The sequence below is a fragment of the Acinonyx jubatus genome, chromosome D2 (assembly GCF_027475565.1).
Source record: "Acinonyx jubatus isolate Ajub_Pintada_27869175 chromosome D2, VMU_Ajub_asm_v1.0, whole genome shotgun sequence".
Classification (NCBI taxonomy): Eukaryota; Metazoa; Chordata; class Mammalia; order Carnivora; family Felidae; genus Acinonyx; species Acinonyx jubatus.
Window position 1 is genome coordinate 37,926,135 of NC_069393.1, and position 17,590 is coordinate 37,943,724.

General features: G+C 57.6%; 1 protein-coding gene across 8 annotated transcripts in view; it reads left to right on the forward strand.

The window, feature by feature from the left end:
- Positions 1–17,590, forward strand: part of ZMIZ1 (zinc finger MIZ-type containing 1) — a 229,593-nt gene that overhangs the window by 35,893 nt on the left and 176,110 nt on the right. For all 8 annotated transcript variants that reach the window (XM_053206993.1, XM_053206990.1, XM_053206994.1 and 5 more), the window contains exon 2: positions 10,158–10,281. The gene's annotated coding sequence lies outside the window, so the exon portion shown is untranslated. The remainder of the gene's footprint in view (positions 1–10,157; positions 10,282–17,590) is intronic.

Genomic DNA, 17,590 nt, shown 5'->3' on the forward strand with positions numbered 1-17,590 from the left:
CGTGGATCTGCTTGGACGCCTGGTGTGAACATCCCAGCCCACCCGGAGACCCATTTATTCTGCCGCTGGGGCATGGGGCCGTTTTAATCATCCTCGCTCTGCCACGAGATACAGATGGTTGTATTATTAATAGTCATAATTAATCAGCCTCCACGGAGGATCTTTTCCCTGGGCGTCAGATCCTTAGGACGAGCAGCCCCACGAGGGCCCGTTCCAGCCTCCACTTTACAGACAGGGAATGTGAGGCCAGGAGAAGGAAGTGACTCACGGGAGGGCAGCGGGGAGTGAGTCCCAGGTCCAGATCCCCCCGACCGCTGCCAGCAGCCCAGTGTTCCTGCTCAGACGTGGACTGTCCACCACCCCCACCCCCGGCACACCTAGGCGGTTGGGAGAGCAGCCCTCAGCCTAGGGGATGAGGTTAGGAGTCTCTCCAGCTGAGAGCAAGGGAAGGAAGGTAGAATGGGGGGTGTGGGGGGGGGGGGTAGAAGCAGAGAGAGGCAGGGCCTAGTGGGCTAGCAGGAGAGAGATCTGATCCGGGGGTGTGGATGGGGAGCCGAACACCAGCTCCCCCTTCCACCCCCTACCCAGACGGTGGGCCTGGGCCTGATGCTGGCCGCTTCCCCCTCTAAGTGCTGTGTCCCAGAGACAGTGATTTAATGCTTGCGGCAGGCGGCTTCCTGATTTACAGGCCTGTTCTGGACGGGCCTGCCTCCGTGAGCACAGTGGCAGCGAGGGGCTTCTCACACGGTCCTGCGGATGGCCGCCTGCCCACCTGCTCCCCTTGCACACTTGTCCTGTCGCCCTCAGATTGATGCCATTCACACTCACACACCCACACGTGCATGCACACACGGCGACTGGCATGACCGGCTGAGATGCCCTGTCCTGAGACTCTGCCGTGGTAAATGAATGCGGAGAGTGCCCTGGTCCAGAGTCCCGTGGGGAAGTGGGGAGGTGGGCACACGCTCAGAGGCCCTCTGGCCCATTCTCCATTCCCACAGGGGGAAGCTGGGGGTGGGGAGGGGCAGCACACAGCACCAGGCCCTGGGCCCCCATGTGGTGCACCTGAATCTCCTCTCCCCACCGTGTTCACAGGCTTACACTTACACTGTGCCAGGCCTTGGGAACAGCCCCGTGTCACGGCAGATCAGGACACACACCCAGCCTCTGTCGCCAGTGCACGGGAGCGAGCCAGCGTTGCCTAGCCCGTCCTCTGCATCCTCCCCATCTGGAAAGCGGCTTCAGCAGCAGCCACTTCGTGGGGTCAGCGTGAGGGTTAGGGGAGTATAAAGCTGCCGGCCAAGTCCGAGCCCTCCCCCCCTCAAGCCTCAGTTTCCCAGTCTGTGAAGTGGTAATAGTGAGCCTCCCTGGCCATCTCATGGGGCTTTGGGGAGGATCAGGTAAGAAGTGGGCCCCGAGGAGTAGGGGTGCCCGTGACACTTGTTCCGGCTCTGAGCACGCAAGATGAGGGGCTCTGGGCACGCAGGGGCGGGTAGTATGCGGGGGCCTGGGCCACGCGCCTCCGTGTGACTCCCCAGCTGCCACGCGGTAGCCGTGGGATGTCGGCACGCACTTCACCTTCGTCTGAGTCTCCGGGAACCCTGCGTTCCTCCTCTTTGAAGCAGGCGTAGTAATGGTGGGTCCCGTAGTGTGCTGGGAGCATCCGGGAGAAATGTGGGTTGTGGAGGGCTGGGATGGCCCGCCAAGCTTGACACACAACAGCCGCTCGAGTCCGCGGTGTTTGTTAGTGTTTTTGCCAGCCCGATTGCCACGTACGTGGACGCTGAGTTTGGAAACACAGGTGAACGCATAGTGATTGACCTGTTGACATCACATGACAATAGCATCTATGTTTCCAGACTTCGCATCCGTCAGTTCTCACCCAAGAGTCCAGGCCCTTCGAGAACAGGGCAGCTTAGAGGAGGTGAAGCAGAATCACACCCTGGCCTGCAGGCTGGCCTCTCCTGCCTCCTGGGAGTCAGGGGCCGCCCCCCCCCCCCCCCCAGCACAGCCACCTGGCTCCCCAGTGGGAGGCCAGCCGACGCCTCTACTCTTGTTTTGACCACACCTCTGCTGGCCCGAGGCCCTGAAAAGGAGGCCCAGAGGAGGACTCGATGCCTCGCTTGAGGTAGGTGGGACCACAGATCCCTCCAGCAACCCAGGCACTTTCTTCTGCTGGCTGCAGACTGAGCCCACATGCAACCCCTAGCACGCGTGGGCTCCCTGATCTGTGCCCTGCCCCATGCCAGCTTCTGGGGTCCAGAAGAGGTACAGAGTCCCCATCCTGGCAAGGGCTCTGCCGCAGAAATGAGCCCCTGGTGGCCAGGCCAGGGCTCTAAAGGCTCAGAGATTGTGGGGGCCAAGACGGGTCCAGATGGGCAGGGAAGAGGGGAGGCAGGCCAGGCTGGGGCCAGACCTTGAAGGACAGGGGGGATTTAGCTCTCTGGAAGGGGTGGCGTTCCAGAGAGAGAGAAGTGTGTGGGAAAAGGTTTGGAGTCATTCCTAGGGAAAGGCATGCCCTCTCCCATAAGACATCTGGACTGCTCTGGCCCAGATGGCCTCGGCTCTCAGTGACCAGTGGCTGTGGGGTGAAGCAGATGGCCAGCGAGGGGCGGGGCCCCCCTCAGGCCTGAGCCAGGCGAGGCCAAGTGGCCCACACAAGGCCAGAGCCCGAGACTTTGGCACCAGGCACTCGGAGCTCTCGACTCGAGAGTTAATGATTCATTTGTGGCCAATTTCTGCTGGCCATTGCCTGGAAATTCCCAAGCCTGCCCCTTCCATCGGCTCTGGGAGCTCCAAGAATACGGTCTCATTTACACTTGGCTGAGGACATCTCACCCACTATCCAGGGAATGGCTTTTAAAATTAAAGCAGGAGTGATGCAGGTTAGCCGTTAGGAAGAACTGATTATGGGTGGTAGGCCAAGGGCTGGAGTGGTTGGTTTGTATGCAGTAAAGTTAGAGGCCCCTCTCTAACCCCATTTGCCAAGTGTTCACGGTGCCCCCCCGTCTGGCTCAGAGAGGTGTGAACGGAATCCAGTTTAGTGTAATGTGGAAAGGGGTTGCAACGGTTACCAGGGGGAGGAAATAGAGCTTGACCCAGAGCAGGACTTGGCTAGGTGGAGAAAGCTATAATACATGCAAAGGCCCTGGGGCATGAAAGTCCAAGGGAAGTTGTTCAGGCAGGTTGAGTAGTTGTGATGTGGCTGGAGTGTGGAGGGTGTGAAAGATGTCTAGAAGCAAGGACTCAACTCACAGGTAAAGGGCTTCGAGGACTTGGGAGGACCTGGCAATGAGAAGTCAGGACTAGTACCTGAGCAGGGAGAGGTGCGTTTGATTTGGGTTTTGGGGGTCATTTACCCGTTCGTGTCTTGATTCTGCCGGTCGGCAAACCTTTCTTGGCACCCTGGTCTGTGCCAGGTCACGCCCAAGCCCTGCATAGGTCCCTGCACCTGGGGGGAGGTGGGCTAGAGGGAAGGAGTTACGGGTAGTGATCCGGGGGGGTGGGGTTGCCGAGAGGGTCAACGTAGAGACAGGGAGATGGCCGATGACTTTTTTAGACCCACCCGGCCCCGCCACCCCAAGTCTTCAGGTGAGCAAGGCGGGGGTGTTGACGTGACCTTGAGGTTGCTTTGCAGTATGAATGCGTATCTGTTGCTTTGCAGAGGAGCAAACGGAGGCCCAGAGACGGGAGGGTCAGTGCCGTCCCCCTCTCCTAGTCCCGGCTGGCTGCACACATGTCCCAGCCACCCACCCACCCCCTGCTGATTTAAGGGTGTTTCTCCAAATCAGGCAAAAGAGAGCAGCCTGATCCTGCAGGTTGAAACGTCCGGGGGCTTGGGGAGGAGGCTTCCTTTCTATCTTCAACTTCGCAAGTTTAATTTCTTCTGATTATTTCTTGACAGTCCCAGGCGTTGGTGGTAAACAGCGCTCTCCCCAGAATGTTTCCCTGTGACAGCAGCTTTCTCTGGCGAGGGTGCTATCAACACTTGGCAGGACCTCTTCCCGGCTCCTGAGAAGTGAGAGCTTCTGTCAGGCATTCAAGAATGCGGCTCTCCTGGTGTGCCGGGCCAGCAGGGGCCTTGTCTCTTTGTTCCCCGAGGCCGCCAGTAGCCCAGCCTGGCCTCAGAGCCTCAAATGGCCCCCGGTTGTAGATGGTTCCCAAGAGGAGAGGTGGGGCAGTATCGGGTATCTGCCGGCTCCCCGAGGCCTGGTGCCTGGGTCCTTGGCACAGCTCAGCGGCTGCAGGGAGCTCATCTCCAAAGGGTAGTAGCTCTGCCAGACCCGTCTGTGGCCGGGAGACCAGCAGTGTCCCGGCTCTGTGGCCTCCATGGCCTGCGTCACACTGGCTTAGGTGTCCTGAGTCAGAGGCAGGAAATGGATCTGCGTACGGGGGTGGAGGTGCCATTGCCCTGGGTAGCTGGGGTGAACCCTAACCTCCTGCCTGTCCACGCTATGGGGGGCCTAGCCTGGGTTTGAACAGTGCCTGGAGGAGAGGCTGCAGTGACAGCCAAGCCCCTAACCCCACATGGCCGGTAACTGCCATTGAGACATGCAGAGCTGTTGACAGGATCAGTGCTCAGACACAGGCCCAGCTAGGCTGCAGTGCCTTTGCTCGTGCTTTCCTGGAATGCTCCTCCCAGACTCGTCCTCTGGACGAGAATTTACCCAAGAATTACTTCTTTGGCCAAGCCTTCCCTGAAAATCGCCACCACCCCCCCCCCCAGCCGAAGCTGTCCCCTGTTCCTGTGAGCCACCCTCTGGACCTCCATCACGGCCCCTAGCACGATGTAGTGTGACCCCCCCTTTCCCTGCAGAGGGCCCCCACATTTACCGGTGTGGGTGCGTCGAGCTTACTGCTGCTCCGTGGTGCCTGACATATAGTAGGCACTCAGGAAAAGCGGGCTGGATTTAATGAAGGGGTTCCCAAAGGCTGTGTTGGAGTGTCCCTTTGTTAATGATGTGGTAGAGAGAGGAAGAGGCAGTTTGCCAGCAGAGAGGCTGACCTCCCTGTGCCAGGCCCGCCCCGCTCCCCCCCCTGCACGCAGCCTGGGCCCCCATAATTGCTGGGGGCTGCTGCGGACCCCTCCCCGCCTCCATGCAGCCCAGCGCCTTCCTTGCTGGCAGGAGCCGACTCCCTGGGTTGGCCGTGTGATCACTCTCCAGAAAACACCCCAGTGGAAACTGCATGAATGATTGATAAGAGCTGAGAGCTGTTTAATTTTTTCCCCCTGTTTAATGGCTATCAATAATTTAATACGCTCTCTGTATGTTTTTAAGAAATAGCACCCATTTTGCCGTCTCCGGTTTAGCGGGCTAAATGATTTAAGTGTTGGAAACGGGCTCTGAGGATGGAGGTTGAGCGAGTCAGAGGAATCTGGAGCCTGGGGGTGGGGGGAGGCAGGTTCAGAGCCACCAGCGGCATCGGTGGCCTGGGTGTGTGCGCGTGTGTGTGCGTGTGTGTGTCTGTGTGTGTGTGTGTGTGTGTGTGTGTGTGTGTGTGAAGGTGGGAGGGAGGGAGGAGGGAGGGGGCGGGTAAAAGCCAGCGCCTCTCTGCTAAGAGCAAGATAATTGCTTTTCCGGGTCTCACCAAGCAGCAGCCGAACAGCTGTCAGCTCGCTGCCCCCCCTCACCCCAATGCTGAGCTTTTCTGGATGACTCTGGGGGGCCCAGGGGGGCTAGAAAGGAGTTTCAGCTAGGACCACTGTGGGCTCAGAATCCCCCCTCCCCCTGACATCTTTGCCCCCTTCTAAAGCTTTTAAATCATTTTTATTTTAATGATGCAGTTCGGCTGCTGCCAGCCGTGGCTTCCAGATGGGGTGGGGGTGGCACTGGAGTGGGGAGCTCAGAGTCACTAATCTCGGGGCCCAAGGGGACCAGGAAGGTCATCTGCCAGTGCTCCCCAAAACTTTCCAGATGCAAAGGATCACCTGGGAGGACTTGTTAAAAATTTAAATTTCTGGGCTCCATTCCAGAGCCACAGACGTCCATTCTCCAGGGAGAGAGGCCTGGGAAGCTGTGGGCTTACCAAGCAGCCCAGGTGATCCTTATCATCAGAGGAGTTTGGGAAAGAGAGAGTCCAGCTCTAGTTCCGAAGCTCACAGCACCTACAGCACCACGTGGCCACTCCCTCTGTTGGCACCCCTCTGGGGACAGTGCACGCACCACTCTGTGAGATCGCACACCCACCTGTGGAAAGTGTGCTGCAGTCCAGAATCCCTTCTGCTATTAGGCTGGGCCCACTTAGCTGTCCCCGTGTGTGTGTGTGTGTGTGTGTGTGTGTGTGTGTGTGTGTGTGTGTGTAGTTAACCTCTGCCGCAGGACAGATTCCCTCTCCTAGGCCCTGGTGTCCTGCCCTCTCCCATTCAGGCCATCCCCTGGCTTATCTACGCCTCTCTGCTGGACAAGGAGCTTCCTGTTGTAGCAAAGCACTCTGGGTATCAGAGAAAACGTCCAGGGTAGCCCGGGCGTGGGGGTGGGGAGGGCTGGGCAGACACCATCACTGGCACAGTGGGGGCCCGGAGGGAGGCAGAAAGAGACCTGGGCCTCCCAATCGTCTTGGCCTGTCAGGGGCCAGTCCTGCTGTGGAGACAAAGATGTGACTCATCAGAGATCGTCGACTCAGCCAGACCTCTGGATGCCAGTGAGGGAACTGAGGACTCCCCCAAGGTCACATGTCCATGAAGAACAGAGAGCTGCAGAGATGGCGCGGGGGGCCCAGAGAGGGGCATCGAGGATCGAGGCCCTGGTGCTGGGGGTCATCTGAGACCCCAGTCACCCAAGGGCCGGGAGCCAGGACCAAGTGGGGGTTCCTCCTCACCAGGCTCTGAGAGAGACAGGTCAATACCTCCAAGGGTTTCAAGTAGAGCCGATGCCCCATCTGTCTGGCGTTTCAGCACTTCCTCTGCTTTGCCTGGCCGTTTGCATTGTTTCCGCAGAGATGAGCCCCCGACTGCACGCCAGGCTTGCTCTTTTATTTTACTCGACAATTAAGAGGGAACGAGCGGTACGCATTTCACAGGTGTTACCGTCGACTGCATAATGGGGCACCCCCCCCCGAGCTCTCCTCCATTCTGTAGACCCTCTCTGTACCCCCAAATTCAGCCTCACCCTCAATCTATGTGGGAGAAGCCTGGGTCCCGGGAGATGCGGGCATACAACCCATCTTGCGATCAGCACTCCCCCAGGGCCCCGTCACCCCCTGAAATCGGCTCTGGTCTTCGCGACGTCACTCTGGGGTGGGGGAGGTCTCGTCACCTAACCCTGACAGGGCTCCTGCTTGCAGAGCTCTGAGAGCTGGGGAGACAGAGCCAAAGACTTCTCCATGCTCAGGAAGACTCAGCCCCAGAGAGAGAGCTGTGTGAATCTGGATAGCTGGGCAAAGCCTGGGGCAGTCAGGGAAGGCTTCCAGGAGAAGGTGCCACCTGCCCTCAGGCTTGAATCATGGAGGGAGGAGGAAAGGCATCCCGGGTGCAGAGGTATGAGGTGGCCCGGTGAGTGTGTGGGGGGAAACATCAGATGAGTAGGGCAGGGGCTGGGCTGGTGAGGTGGGAGGACCAGGGCTGGGCTGGATCTGGTCTGCCCAGGTGGAGGACCCCACAAGGTTTGTGTGTTTTCAGCTTCATCCATGCAGAAGAGTGTGCACATCCTAAGTGTAACTTGACCAACCGTCACGAAACGAACACGGTCATGCAACCACCACACAAATCAAAAAACAGAACATTCCAGACCCCCTAAAATCCCCTGTGTGCCTCCTCCCACTCACTGCTTCCCCTCCAGGGTAATGACTCCTGATTTCCAACAGCATGCTATCTGTTCCCTATTGCTGCCCAACAAACCACCCCAAAACATAGTGGCTTAAAATACACGACCACCATCGATTATGTCTCATAATTCTGTGGTTTGCCTGGGCAGTCCCTCTGAGGAGTCCCTTGGGCTCGCGTGACTCCAGTCACCTGAAGGGCCGGCTGGACTGGAATGGAAGGTTGGTGATGAGCTCAGTCACATCTGGCCGTAGGCGCTGGCTGCTGGCTGGGCGGCCTCCGTACGGGAGACCGGCCTCCGACAGGGCCAAGGCCATAAACTGCGCGCCCCTTAAAGCCTGGCCTCCATAAGTCCTAAAATGTTCCTTTCACTGAATCCTGTTGGCCAAAACCAGTCTCAAGTGCAGTCCACATTCAGGGGGTAGAGAATAGACTCTCCCCTCTTGCTAGGAGTTGCTCTGTAAAAGAATGTGCTCCCATATTTAGTCCACCACAAGCACAGAGTAGATTTGCCTGCTCTTGACCTTTCTATAAATGCACCCCTGAAGGGTGTTCTCTAGTGTGTCTGGCTTCTTTTGGTTGTTACGTTTGTAAGATTTCTCTGTATTATCGGACACGGTTGCAGATCATTTGTTCTCATTGCTGTGTGGTGTCCATTCCATTGTATGGATGTGCCAGTTTCTCTCTTCTGTGGTTGATGGCCATTTGGAAAGCTTTGGGGCTTTTTTGGCCATGATGAATCGCACTGCTCTGAACATTCTAGTACACGTCTTCGGGTGCCCACATGCACACGCGTATGTAGAAATGGAGGGGTGCCTGGGCGGCTCGGTGGGTTAAGTGTCCGACTCTCAGTTTCGGCTCATGTCATGGGTTTTGGCTCACGGTTTCGTGGGTTTGAGCCCCATGCCGGGCTCCGCGCTGACAGTGCAGAGCCTGCATGGGATTTTCTGTCTTCCTCCCTCTCTGCCCCTCCCCTACTCGCCCTGTGTCTGTCTCTCTCAAAATAAATAAATAAACTTAAAAAAAAAAAAGGTGAAGAAATGGAGTGGCTGGGTTGCTGATAAGCCACAGGGTGGGAGATACCTCCAAACTATTTTCCAAGCTGGTCGCCAGTGCATGTTCCATCAGGAGTGTTTGGGAAGCCTGCAAAGGCTTTGTGGAGGGGAGTGAGATCTCAGTGGGGCTTTTGGAAAAGTCTCCCCCTGGTTGAAGGTCACTGAGCCTGAGGCTTTCTATAATGTCCCCTCCGGGCCCACCTTGAGCCATAGGCCTCCAGGCTGGGGGACGTAGGGCCATCCGATCAGATGGCCTGCCTGGTCCCCCAACACTCAGGGAAGCTGGGTGCCTGCAGCTGGAAGGGATTGCCATGGCGGTCTCCATCCGTGACAGCTCTGGGCAGTGGGCAAGGCAGTCCCCAGAGAGACTGGGGTCTGCTTCTGGCTTTGGCTCTCTCTTGCTGTGGGACCCTGGGAGGAAACCCTTTCCCCATCAGGGCCTCGGTTTCCACATTCGTGAATCAGCAGAGAAGGGTATCACCATCACCAAGTCTCTTGCCTCTTACCAACCTGAGCCTTGTATTCTAGAATCTAACAGGGGGGGAGGGCATCAGGAGGCCCTTGGAGAGCTCAACGGGCTTCCTGATTTCAAGACACATGTCGGTTGGCCAGTTTTGTTCCTCTTGTTCACCGAACACCTTCACCGCACTGTCCGTCCGTCACTCACTCGTCTGTCCGTCCATCCCTCCAGCGGTCGCTGGCCTTGCGAGCCTCAGAGGATAAACTAGATCTCATTCCTGATGTCCGGGAGCTCTGCCCAGGGAGGAAACGGGCCTCCAGAAAGCCGGAGAAGACCCGGTCAGCCAGACCCCAAGCCCCTGGGTGATGAACAAAGAAAGAAGGGGCAGGTCAGGGAGGGCTCTGTGGAAAGGGCTCAGAAAATTACACAGAATTTGTAAGGAAAGGGCTCACTTCACTTGAGCAGAGTCTCCAAGGCCAGCAGGGCTTTGGAAGACAGAGAGAGGAGTGGAAGAAAGGGCTCTGAGTGGAGCACCAAATTTATCCCAAGGCTGGGGTCCCGGGGTCCCGGGGTCCCGGGGTCCCGGCCGGCTGCAGCACAGTGGTTTGTGTGTGCTGGGGTGCTGGTGCTGTGGCGTGGGGCCGCAGAGGGGCAGCCCCCCACGCCAGGGCTGGGGCCAGGCCTCTAGCACGAAGTCCGGGAGACAGGCCCTTGCCGGGGAGGGGGCGGGCAGCGCCCAGCTTCTGGAATGGCTCCGCTTCGGTGCGCCAGGTCAGCCGGAGGAGCCCAGGCGGGCAGAGCCTGCCGGTCAGTGAAGCTGGTGGGAGCTGCCGGGAAGGTTAGCTTGAAGCTCACTGTGCCCCCCTGGTCTGTCCCGCAGGACTTGCAGCGCTGTGCCCGGCCACGTCGGACCGCGGGAGCCACAGCCGTCTTCCCTCCTCGACCTCCTTCCCCTGACGCTCTCAGCAGCCTCGAGTCCTGGCCATCCGCAGAAGCCTTCGCAGGTGAGCGGGCCGGGCTGGCCCCTGCTGCGGCTCACACCAGCCGGTGTGGGTCCTGGGGAGCGGGCGGCCAGGCTGTCACCACTGAGGCACAAGGGGATGGGGCTCACCTCCTAGTTTTCGCTTCTTCCCTGGCCTCCTCCTCTTAGACAGAGCCAGACAGCGGAGGGGGGTTGCGCCCTGGGCTGGGACTTTGAGATTTGGATGTATTCTTTCGCCAAGTCCCCCGTAGCCTTAAGCAGGCCCGTGCTTCCGCTACTGGCGGCCTCGGCCCTCTCATCTATACGTGAGAATAATAATGCTGGGTCTGCTGACATGCTGAGCATTTCACTGTGTGCCAGGCACCATGCTAAGTGCCGTGTAGCTATTAATTCCTTTCATCTGCACACCAACCTGTGAGGCGGGTGCCTGGTATCCTCTCCATTATATAGACAAGAAAACTGAGGCTTGTGGGTTGGAAAGTAACTTGCCCAAGGTCCCATGTCTGGCTGAGCCTCCCGTGGGGTTCACCTTTGGCTCTATATGGCCCCTAATCCTTGGACCAGTCTGTCCCTGGCCTTGCCCACCTCTGCTAGCCTCTTCTTGGGGGGCAGGAACTGAAGCAATCCCGGGGTCTTCAGAAGTGCTAAGTCCTAACCCAACTCGAGGCAAAGGGAGGGGACTTTTACAAGGTAAGTGTGGCTACAGATGTCTGGGGTCGTGACTCATTTGTGGATGTGATGTGACATGGACCAGGCCTGGCCTCTGGGGTCACCAAAGTGGCACCTATGGCCCCTTCTAGAGGAGGGGCATGTTGGCTGCGTAGGGTTCTCCCTCTCTTGGCTTCCCTAATTCAGTTTCCCTAGCTTGTATTAAGCACTTAATATATGCCAGGCGTGATGTCAGGCCCCAGGATACAGGGGAAAGGGGCTCGTCTCATTCTGCGCTCCGGCGGAGAAGCAGGGAGATCACTGCAGATGTCGTGCGACCCCGTACCAGTGGAGCAGACAATGTTCAGAGGTTAGAGGGGGGCGTTCTGGGGGAGGTAACTCAACAGTGAGGAGCGTTGTGGGGAGACAGGAACAGGGGATAGGTAGGAGAGCCTGGCAGGATGGGGGATGAGGTTGGCAAGGGGATGGGAAGATTATAAAGGGCCACAAATGCCAGGCTGGAGAACTAGATCCCCAGGGCAGTGGGGAGCCATGGAGGGTTCTGAGTCAGGTAGGTACCTAATGAAGGTGGCTGCATTGGAGAGGCCATTGGAAAGACCCTGCTGGAAGCAGGGGGACTAGTGGGACTCTCCCAAGCCACACCAAGAGGTCAGATGCCTCAAGTAGGGCCAGAGCAACGGGCACAGACAAGGAGTGAAAATATAAGACCCCAAGGCAGGGAAGTTGTCAGGATTGCAGTTGGCCAGGGTGGGGGGGGGTGGGGCATGAGGGTGGGAAAGGTGCCAGGATGTGGGATGGGGGTTAACGATAGAGTGAGCATAGGGAGTCTGGCATCCAGGAAGGCTTCTTGGAGGTGGTGGGCCAGGTATCTCTGAGAGAGCCAAGATTTTCACGAGGAGGAGGATGATTTGAGTGGCATTATAGTTACACGTGGGCTTCATGTTCTCATGCAGAAATATTGATACACACAGAAGTCCCAGAAGATTCTCCCCACCCACAGTCATACCCATAACCATGAATGCAAGTGCACACACACTCGTGCACAGAGGTGCATACATGCTTACAAACCTGTCCATGCATGCTCAGGGGATACAGCTGTGCATGCACACCCGTACATGAATGGTCACGCGCACAGATGCACGCAGCAAGGTAGGAGGAGCACTCCCTCGCATGCATGTGTACACAGACATCACTCATGCGTGCTCCAAACATACATGCACGCACACAGATAGACTTGCATGCACATACGTGTTCGCAGACACACGTTCACAAACCGCATGGACTCCCCAGCAGAAAGGCACAAGCTCTCACAGCACACACATGCCCACACACGCTCAGGGATGCCTTCACGTGCACACACAAGGAGGGATGTGTTCCAAGGAGAAGTAGCTATTCAGGGATCGGTAGCTTCTCATCTGTCAAAGCTCCCAGGGCACAGGGAGTTGCAGGTTCTGCCTGGTGCGGGAGGTTAGCCCCTGTGTGGGGAGGAAATCTGGGAAGGACCTCCAGGAGACAGCCAGAAGGTGGGGAAAGATCTGCCGGGTTGCCGTGGAGGGACAGGGCGGACCAAGTGTAGAGCCTGGCTCTTGCAATGTCCCAGAGAAGTGAAAGTTCGTTCACTGGCCCTTCCCTCCTCCCCCAGTAAGCGTCCGTCAGAATTTACTAGAATCGGGACTGGCTGCATGTTTGCCTAGTGAGAAACAAAAACGAGGGGCTCATTGTTCACAAATGATTATGGATTTCAAGACGATGGCGGCAGCACATGAAACCAAGAGTGAGTCCTTCTAAGTGTGGGGCCTTGTGCAGTTGCCCGTGAGGCCAGCCCTGCCCGTAATAGGGGTAGTGGTCATGGGATTAAGCGCCAGGAACTGAGTTTGGATGCTGGCTCCACCAGTAGAGACCTCGGGCATGTCCCCTGTCACCTGTGGGAGGCTCGTCTGCCAAGGGGAGAGATGTCGAGCTCTTCAGAGCAGTGCCGGCATCCACGTCGTCCCCGCAGCCCGTGACGGTGGCTTTGGTTAGGGTGGGATTACAGCCCCTCTGACAGGCAGTGCTGTTCAAGGATTCCCTGACCTCTGGCAGCCTAGTTCTTCTGTGCTTTGCCAAACCCACCACGGCAGGGGGCGGTGAGACGGCTGCTCTGTGTTTTATTTGCGAATCTTCTGCCTGGTCGTCTTTTGCACACCCGTCTCTGCTTGGCAAACTCACTCCTGTAGGTCAGACGCCACGGGGCCTTCTCTGAGCCCGGCCTCTATCTCCCAACCTTTGCCCTGGGATCCCTCCAGGAGTCACCGTGACCTCGTGCACTATAGACTTCTCTATCGTGTGCAAAGCCCTTGCACACTCCGGCAGGCCACTGAGCAAGCCCTGTAGAGGTCCTGTTCCCATTTGCTAAACGGGGAACAGAGGCTAGTGCCTGGACCCAGGTCAGGTCCACAACAGGCAGAGGTGCAGACAGTGGCGACAGAGGGAGGTCGCTGGGCTCTTTCGGTATTTTGGAAGACTGGCTTTTCCCCCTGGTCAAGAGCTCCAGCCTCTGGTGGAACTGGAGGTCTGGCCAGCTAGAGTAGACAAAGCCCCACCCCTCTTCCTCCCTGCGGGTGACTTGGCCCAGTCCCCACAGCCAGGCAGACTGGAGCCAGATAGATGTGGCTCCGGAGCTCGAGCGAGTCCCACATCAGGCAGAGAGGTGAGAGGGTCCCGGCTGGTCTGGGCCATACAGCCTACAAAGGGTGGACACAGAGAAAGGGTTTCTGGCCGGGGGCATGACAGCTGGTCCCACGTGGCCAGCACTCTGTAAAAGGTGCTCTGAACACCCGTGGTGGATGAAGGCAGAGGGCACTGACACGATCAAGGGTATGAACTCTGGGCCTCGGCTTTGGACCTAGCTCTGCCGCTCCTCTGTGATGCCAGATTAGTGGCTTAACCTCTCTGTGCTCATTTCCTCAGTGTTAACGTAGGGATAAGAATAGGACTTACCTCACTGCGTTGTGAGGAATCCAGGGAACTAAGCCATGTGAATCCTTGCGACACTGCCTAGAACATGGCTAGCGCTCCACAGCATACAGCTTGATGGTGGGCGAGCAGCTGGAGGACGGTGACAGAGCTGACGCGAGTGCTGTGGACACATGGAGGAGGGTGGTGACATGGTCGGTGTCATTTAAGAAAGGACGTAGGGAGACAGCAGGATGGGGGTTGGGCTGGATTTGAGTTTCATGTGAGGTAATCGCAAACAGTTGTCGATCACACCTCTGTGGGCAGGGACCCGGGGTGACGGCCACACTCCCTGGCCGGCCCCTTCAGCCCCTGGTTTGTGGCTTCATGCTGCCACCATGCATACCCATCCGCTGTCAGTCAGCAGACTTCCAGGGTTACGTGGTGCAAGACGGGTTCGGGGCTGGCTGCAGAGACCTTGAATGCCAAGCCCAGCTCACAGCGGGCCTGGCCAGGGCCATGCAGAGCTGGCATTCCAGGGTCCCCATGTGGCATGCCTGTCAGTCTTCAGCGCCAGCTGAGAATGCACACCCCACTCTCCTTGCCTGGAATTTGTTGCCTGCAGCCCAGGCCCCTCCACCCCCCCAGCCTCTGCAACCCTGACCCCAGCCTGGAGCTGGAAATAGTTTACAGCCCCCTGATCATTCCTGCCACAGGTGGGACACTCTCTGGGTCACCAGAGCGGGGCTACTGCCCTGGCAGGCTCTCTGGGCAGGACTTTGGTCAAGCCTCAGCCCTGCTCACACACCTTCTGTGTGACCTTGAAGCAGCTGCTGCCCTTCTCTGAGCAGTTATTAATTGGGAAGTCAAACCAGAGGCCTGGGACAGGGCAGGGGTCACAAACTAATGATCTCAAGGGACTCAGCAACCCAGTGAAGCTGAGGTTATCCTGTTGTACAGATAAGGAAACTCAGAGCACAGAGAGGTTAAGAAGCATACCCAGGGTCACAGAGCTATTGGTACAGAGCTGGGATTCCGCCCAGTCTCATTTGACATTTTATTTGTATTTTCCCCACTCTATCAAACTGTCTCGGATAGGTACTTGCATGTTTCTGAGTGATCTGTTCGCTCTGTCAGCCAGAGTGTGCTAAACATTTACCAGGCTCCCGTACCGTGCTAGGCATTGGCATCCAAAAGTGAATCTGCGTTTGAGAAGCTGGGTAAGCACAGCCTTGGGCTTGGATGTCACAGAGTCTCCAGTGCAGAGCACGCTTGGAGGGGGCCCTTGATGGGTGAAGGCAGTAGGAAACGGGAGGAGCAGCTCTTCCCTGACACTAGAGGAGGCAGGCCAGGGGACTGCCTGGAGGAGGAGGCTGGATCCTTACACAGAGGAGTGGAAGACTAAGGTCTTCCTGGGGTCTCCGCACAACTTGGCAGGACTCACCCAGTGGGATGTCCAGTTGGGGAGGAAAATTCATTCAGCCACAGCTGGAGGCAGATGCTGAGGCAGCCCCTGAGGGCCTCAAAGGCTGGGCCAGAGTTTGACCTTGATCCTGCAGAGAGTGGGGAGCCAAAAGGGCTGTCGAGCAGCAGCTCCTCTGTGAAGGACAGGAAGGGAGGGCAGGCTTTGACCCACTAAGTGGGGCTCCCAGCTCCACCCAGAGATGGTGACAGCAAGGAGGAACAGGGTTAGAGGCTTGTTTACTCCAGCTAGCTGGACCCCCAGCTTCTCCAGGCCATCTTCAGCACCCCAGGCACCTCTGGGCCTCTCCTGGGCCAGGGGCTGGAGCTCTTTACCAGGAGGAAAATGCTGGAATAGGAAGCTGCCCAGGTGCCACCCTCTGTTGGCACCACCTGCACCCCTCCCTGTGCAGGACGAACCCTAAGTGATGTGGTAGAGACAGAGAGGCCTGAGACCAGCCCAGGGCCGTACAGCATCACCATGGCAGGTGCAAGAGGCCAGCAGGCCAGGCAAGAGGCATCTTTCCTGAGGGTGGGAGGGAAGGTCTAGGGCTCCCTCTGGCTCTCCCAGAGTCCGGTGTGAGCCTCTCCAGTTGGGTGTGATCACCCCTGTAGGTCCACAGAGCTACACATGCGCCACAGGGACCCCTGACCTCAGCCACCAACAGGACTCTCCAAGGACGGGCTGGGATTTGGCAAATTACGCCAAGAAGGATTCCTTGGGTGTTACTCACCATGGGCGCTTCTCCCTCCCACTGATGTTTGCTCACCTGGCTCTGTCGGAGCTCTGGAGTTGGTCTCCCTCTGGTCCATAAGCCACACACTTAGGATGAGGACAAGCGCGACCATGCCCTGTGTCCAAGGCCCCCAGCCTCAGTGACCTTGCAGGGAGGGAGCGGACACTGGGCGGGGCAGCCAGGGTGGCATCTGTATTGGAGGGATACCATCCCTGCTTTGGAAACATAGCAGGTGTAGACCCTGGCAGGGCCCACGACCTGCAGTGGTGGTAGTGACCTGGCCATGGGGCGCAGTGTTTCTGGAAAGGCAGGACCAACCCCTGAGGGGCTGAGGGCACAGAGATTGGGGCCTGGGAAGTTCTAGGGGTCTGTGGAGGTTCGTCCAGAGCCGGCACTGAGAACTTGCATGGGGCGCTGGCTCTGTTAAGCCTCTTTTGTATTCCACCTCCTATAATCATGACCTCCTGCCAAGGCTTCTAACCATTAGGGCCTTTCTTATCTGTTTACCAAGAAGTGAGGGCTGGAGATTGCAGGCCCAGATGCCAGGGCAGAGAGAATGCTCTGGAGTCAGGGCCCTATTTGAAAGCCGACAATCTACATGGGGGTGAGAAAGGAAAATAGATTCAGGGAACTAGGGACCACTCCTGTCTCTTGTCCGCCCTTTGCCGAGCCACAGCATGGTGCCCAGAGGCCTACAGTCTAGGACACTGGATTTGCAGGTATCTAGGAAAAACATCTGGGCTCCAAGGGAGTGTAGGGTCAAAGAGGGCTTCCTGGGGCTCCTGGGTGGCTCAGCCAGTTAAGCGTCTGACTCTTGATTTCAGCTTACGTCCTGTTCTCGTGGTTCCTGAGATTGAGCCCCTCATCGGGCTCCGTGCTGATAACATGGGGCCTGCTTGGGATTCCCTCTCTCTCTCTGTCTCTCTCTCTCTTTCTCTGCCCTTCCCCCATGCACACTTTCTCTCTCTCTCAAAATAAATAAATGAACATTAAAAAAAAAAAAAAAGAGGGCTTCCTGGAGGAGGTGGAGCTCCAGCCGGACCCTGAAGAATGAACGTGACTATGAACTGAAAACATTCCAAGCAAAGAGACCAGCTGAGCCAAGGCCCTGAGGCAGGCACTCAAGAGTAGGGGTGAGGGGCAAATCAGCGGGCGGATGGAGGGCACAGACTGGGCAGTGAGGAAGTGAGTTGGACATGCCCCCTAGAGGCCAGATGGCAAAAGGAGGAGGAAGCTTGCACTTTGCTTCTAACTTACTAAATCCCTGAGCAGATTCCTGCCATACTTCCATTCCTCAGTTTCCCTCAGATCTCCCTGGACTTCCAGACACAGCAGGGCAGTGCCTCAGTGGAAGGGCCTGCCTTTGGGGAGGCTGTGGGCAGGTGCCAGGATCCTAGGCTCCCTGGGAGTTGGCGGGCAACTGGGCAAGGGCACTGGTGCTGGACCCAGGCCTTCTCTTTGGCTGGGGAGAGCTGACCTCAGACTCCAGGGGCTTGCCAGGAGTCTCCCCCAGGCTGGGAGGAGGGGAGA